The sequence below is a fragment of the Sorex araneus genome, chromosome 8 (assembly GCF_027595985.1).
Source record: "Sorex araneus isolate mSorAra2 chromosome 8, mSorAra2.pri, whole genome shotgun sequence".
Classification (NCBI taxonomy): Eukaryota; Metazoa; Chordata; class Mammalia; order Eulipotyphla; family Soricidae; genus Sorex; species Sorex araneus.
Window position 1 is genome coordinate 44,627,488 of NC_073309.1, and position 6,030 is coordinate 44,633,517.

Consider the following 6,030-nt stretch of genomic DNA (forward strand, 5'->3'; position numbering starts at 1 on the left):
AAATTACAAAACAGGGGCCGGAGCGATAGCACAGCGGGTAGGGCGTTTGCCTTGCACGCGGCCGACCCGGGTTCGATTCCCGGCATCCCATATGGTCCCCCAAGCACGGCCAGGAGTAATTCCTGAGTGCAAAGCCAGGAGTAACCCCTGAGCATCGCTGGGTGTGACCAAAAAAAAGCAAAAAAAAAAAAATAATAAAAATTAAAAAAAATTACAAAACAAACAAAAGGTAACGCTTTTTTTTTTTTTTTTGCAGGAGATGGGAGTTTGGGCCACACCTGGCGGGGTTCAGGAGACTATGCAGTGCGGGATTGAACCCAGGTCAGCCACGTGTAAGGCAAACACTTTCCCTGTTGCACTATCTCTGTGGCCCAATTACCTCACTCAGTTGTTTCCCAATTTGGGGGTCCTCCCGCCAGAGACCCCAAAAGCAGCCTTCCACCACCTTCATTCAATAGACCAGACTTAGAGGGAGCAAATAGCATCAAGTTGGTCAAGACGTGAGATGGTAGCTCTGGGATTTATTTTTGTCTCTTTCTGAAGGGGGCGTGGGCTCCCCAGCAGTGCTCAGGGGAGCCAGGGACAGTCAGCTCGTTGCCCACTCAGCTCGGTGGCCCGGTTATTCATAGCCACTCGATCACCGCCATGTTTGGGGCCAGCAGGGTCAGACCTAGTGGGGTCAGAGGTAGGTGCCAGGGATGGAATTTGGAACTTTGTGTATGCAGGGCGTGTGCCTGTCACCCCCAAGCACATGGTCCTACTTCCTAGCCTAGAACCAACCACGTCTGCCAACACCCAACCACCAGGCCACACCCTGCCCCTCGGGTCCCCAGCCCCCAGCTTGCCCTGACTCACCAGATCCTGGGGGCCAGCACGGAAAGCACAGGTACCCCCGCATGTCCCTCACACCCACCCAGCTGCTGCCTTGGAGGTTCCGGGGGGCTCTCTGAGCCCAGGTCTGGGGCGGGGACTGGGCTGAGGCCAGGGATTATCCCCCAAGCACTGTCAGCAGCTCCTGCCCCACTGTCCCGCCAGGCCCGCCTCCAGAGCTGTCACTTCACACAACCTCAGTGCCCCTCCCCCGCCCCCAGGGCTTCAGTTCTGAACCCCAGGGCACAGGGGACCAGGAAAGGCTTGGCAGGGTCCCAGAACACTAGGGGCCTCCCAGCTTCTCTCCAAAATGCCCCCTTCCCACTCTTAGCTGCCACCACGGGGCTGGCAGGAATGTGCTGAGATGAGAAAATGCCTCTGTGCTGGCAGTCACTGAGGGTTGGGCTGCGTGTGAGGCAGTCTCTGCTACAACCTGTTTCCCTGGGGGGGCGCTGGGGGGGGCGCGGATGAATCTGGGTGAAAGGATTTCTTGAAGAGACCCTCACCCTATTGCAATCTCTCTGTCTCTGTCTATCTCTGTCTCTTTCTGCGTGTCTCTGTCTCTGTCTCTCTCCTTCTCCATAGATACATTCAAACAGTCACCTGATCATTGATTCATTCAACATTCATCAAGGCCAGGATGATAACTTCAGGGCTGGAGCAAATGTTTTGCATGTGGGAGCTCTGGGTTCCATCCTCAGCACTGCACAGTTCCCCAAACACTAAACCATATGTCACCTGAAAACCAAAACCCAAGAGTCCCTAAGGGCCAGAAAGATAGCACAATGGGTAGGGTCCTTGCCTCACTCGGTCTCACCTGGCTTCGATCTATAGCACCATATAAGGTTCCCTGAGTGCAGAGCCAGCAGTAAGCCCTGAGCACTGCTGAGTACAGCCCCCAAACAAAAAAAGTTTAAAGAAAAGAAAAAAGAAAGTAAGTAGATGCGCTGGCTGAAGGGACCTCTATGGCCTCACAGATGGGCTGAGCAGGAGGGAGGCCATGTGAGGTGACCTCCAGACAGATGGTCATACAGGGGGCCAGAGTGATAGTACGGCAGGTAGGGTGTTCGCCTTGCACTCAGTCAACCAGGTTCGATCCCTGGCATCCCATATGGTCCCCCGAGCACTGCCAGGAGTGATTTCTGAGTGCAGAACCAGGACTAACCCCTGAGCATCACCGGCTGTGATCCCCGAACAAAAACAAAAAAGGAGGGTCACACAACACCCCATACTAGGTGGTTCTGGGAACACAGTAAGGCTGAGGTGACCCAGGACGGCTTTCCCAAAGGTTACAATTCAACAGGAAGACAGTCCCTCCCCCAGAACCATCCATGTGCTGCTTCAGCACTGTGAAAGGTGGGAGTGCAGTAGTTTTGGGAGATCCCAGGAAAATTGGATGTTTCACCCTAAGAAAGGAGATCAAGGAGGCTTCCTGGAGGAGGGGACATTTTTTTTTTTTAAAGAATCTTTAATTTTGCATGCCTATCAGAACAATGCCCTTATTCTATTTATTTTTATTTATTTAATATATTTTTGGGGGTCACACCCGGCAATGCACAGGGGTCATTCCTGGCTCTGCACTCAGGAATTACCTCTGGCGGTGCTCAGGGGACCATATGGGATGCTGGGAATCGAACCCAGGTCGGCCGCATGCAAGGCAAACGCCCTACCCGCTGTGCTATCGCTCCAGCCCCAGGAGGGGACATTTAAGCTAAGATTTGAATCACTCATAAAAATTAGGCAAGCAGGGAGCTGGAGTAATTGTACAGAGAATAGGACGTTTGCCTTGCACATGGCTGACCCAGGCTCCATCTCCAGCACCCCATATGGTCCCCCAAGCACCACCAGGAGTAATTCCTGAGTGCAGAGTCAGGAGGAACCCCTAAGCACCCCCTGAAAGCCAAAAATAGACAAGCAAAAATTTTTTTAAAAAATAATCATTAGGCAAGCTAAGAGGGAAGAAATTTTTTTTTCTTTTTGGGTCACACCCAACGATGCTCAGGGGTTGCTCCTGGCTCTGCACTCAGGAATCACTCCTGGTGGTGCTCAGGGGACCATATGGGATGCTGGGAATTGAACCTGGGTCGGCCCCATGCAAGGCAAATGCCCTGCCTGCTGTGCTATCGCTCCAGCCTGGGAAAAGTTTTTTACTGTTTGTTGTTTGGGGGATACACATCTGGCAGTGCTTGGGAGTTACTCTAAGCTCAGTGCTCAGGAGCCACTCCTTGTGGTTCTTGTGGGGGGGACCATGTTCTGGGGGGGATCAGAGCAGGTGCTCCAGCCTGCTGGACTCTTAGAAAGGGCAGAGGGACCAGAGAGAGCGCAACACAGAAAGTTTCTTGAAGTTGAGGGCTAGGATGGTGGTCATGTCTCTGGGAGCAAATGCATGCCCGTTCCTTACATCTCTTATTAGTACATTTATTCACCCTCTGCTTGCAGGGTCTCCCTCTGTCTCAACCCCTGGGCCGGGTAGCACAGAGGACACAGCTGCGAGACGCTGACAGTGTCCTCACAGGACTCAGGGTAGAGGGGAGGACAGCATGGGACAGACATGGAAGTAGCGTTGGCAAAATGAGTGGACAGGCTGCCTCTCAGCTAAGTGCTAGATCAGATCAGGCACTCTGGGACTATCAAGAAGGCAGGGAGAACTTCCTGGAGGAAGTGGTGTGTGGTGTTGGCACCTGCAGGATGCAAAGGAGTCAGTGCTGTATTGCGGGTAGTAGATCAAGGAGATGGGGCACAGGCAGAGGGGACTCAGATGCAGGGATGGGAAAGGGTGAGGAGGGGCTGAGGTCCTATCCTGAGGGCTCTGAGTACATACCAGAGGGACAAAGTCAGAGCTGAGCTTTGTGTATTTTCTGTTTGTCCTTGGCTTTGGGGGCCACACCCAGCCGTGCTCCAGGACTACTCCCAGTTTAGTGTGGCCCTCAAGGAACCATGTGGCACTGGACATCAGACCCAGCCTCCCACATGTGAAGTCTGCATTCCAGCTGTCTGAGCTAGTTTCCTGGCCCCTAGAACTGACTTGTTTCTTTTAAAATTTACTTTAAGATGGGGCTGGAGCGATCGTGCAGGAGGGTGGGTGTTTGCCTTGCACGAGGCCAACCCAGGTTAGATCCCTGGCATTTCAAATGGTCCCTCAAGTACCGCTAGGAGTGATTGCTGAGTGCAGAGCCAGATGTAACCCCTGAGCATCACCGGGTGTGGCCCCCCAAAACAAATAATAATAATAATAATAAGTCCTGAATGCAGAACCAGGAGTAATCTCTGAGCATCCTTGGGTGTGGCCCAAATAACATAAATAAGTTTTTAAAATTTACTTAAAGGGACTGGAGCAATAGTGCAGCGGGCAGGGTGCTTCCCTGGCATACCACTGACCTGGGTTTGATCCCAGGCATTCCCTAGGGTCTCCCGATCCTGCTGGGAATGATCTCTGAGCACAGAGCCAGGAGTTAGCCCTGAGTATCACCGATGGTGGCCCCCAAACCAAAAATAAATAAATAAAAATAAAATAAAATGTACTTAAATAATTTTTGGGGGGCGTGCACACCTGGTGGTGCTCGGGAGCTCTTCCTGTCTTGGTGGAATTTGGGGGCTCATGTGGTGCCAGGGAGAAATCAGGAGCCACATGTATTCCAGCCTGTGGTGGTGTCACGCCGGCACTGGCTAGCGCTGGGGAGAAGAGTCCCCCCTCTGCTCACCGTCAGACAGACCGGGACATGCTGTCCCCATGGCCAGCTCTGAGAGCAGGAAGCCAGGTCGCTCACGCACAGCCATCTCCTGCCTGGCAGCCCCCAGGCCATTACTACGCTGACGGAACACATTAGCTGTGGGTTCAGACGCTGCCTGGTGTGGATTCTGGAAGCTTCTTTCACCAGTTTCCTGTGACGAGGAATGGTCTCTCTTTGAACTTTGTCTCTATGAAACTGTTCTCATATTCTCTCTCTCTCTCTCTCTCTCTCTCTCTCTCTCTCTCTCTCTCTCTCTCTCTCTCTCTCTCTCTCTCTCTCTCTCTCTCGCTACCCCCCCTTCTACTCCCCCTCACTCTCCCTCTCTCCCTCTCTCCCGCCCACCCCCACCCCCTGGGTGTGGCAATGGGAAGCTGAGTTAAGGGGGTGGCGGTTCCGGCCAAGGCCACCTCAGTAAACACAGGACATCCTGTGGGCTTGGGGAAGGAGGAGGTGGGAGCTTCTCCAGGGACCAACCTCTCCCAAGGTCCCAGCCCTAGCTGAACAGAAGCCAAGGCCACCTGGTGTCCCCCAGGGAAATGGGGTCCTCCACCCCTCAACTCCAGCAACCCAGAAAAATAGGATCTCTCCACCCCTCACCACCATCAAGTCAGGGAAAGAGGTCCCCTTCCCTCCCTCACCATCAAGTCAGGCTCCCCGACACTCCTGTCCCCTGGATCTGGCCCCGGGGACCCAGTCCCTCCAGGCACCCCACTCTGGTCTCAGCAGTCGCCTCTCCCTTCCAAGGGGATCCCCAGACCTCACTAGGTCTTTCTCATCCCAGCTCATCAGGGTCCCCCGTGTCCCCCTCCCATTTCCAATGGCTGCTTTGTCCCTCCCTGGTCATCAGCTTCCCCTCCTGCCTCACCCCTACAGCAGAAGGCAGCCAGGGGATGGCTGAGGGTGTGCGCCACGGGGGCGCTGCCAACCCCTGCAGCTCCCTTACTGCCCCCCACACCCCTATATCCAGCCAGACCCAGTGCTTGCTTCCAGGGCAGCATGGTGTCCTCGCCTCCTAGACCTTATAGGTTCTCTTCTAGAACCCCCCACTTCCCACCCACCCCCGCCCCTCAAAAGAAAACCACACCCCTAGTCTGCTGGAGGGAGGGGCCCTACTTCAGCTTACAGACCAGAGAAGTGGCTTGACCAGGGGTCACACTGCCAGAGAACAGCCAGGCTGGGGCTGGAGCGACAGTACAGCAGGGAGGGCACTTGCTTTGCATGCGGCCAACTCGGGTTCAAGGCCTAGCACCCAACATGGTCCCCTGAGCCCGCAAGGCTGGGTGTGGCCCCCAAACCGAAGAACAAGCCAAGTGGCCCCTCTGCTCGGCACCCCTCATCACGGACAAAGTAGGCACCCTAAGATTCCCACAGTGCACCCACCTGTGTACCTGGGGCGCTCATCCAATGGGTGGGGCGGGGTCAAGGTTGG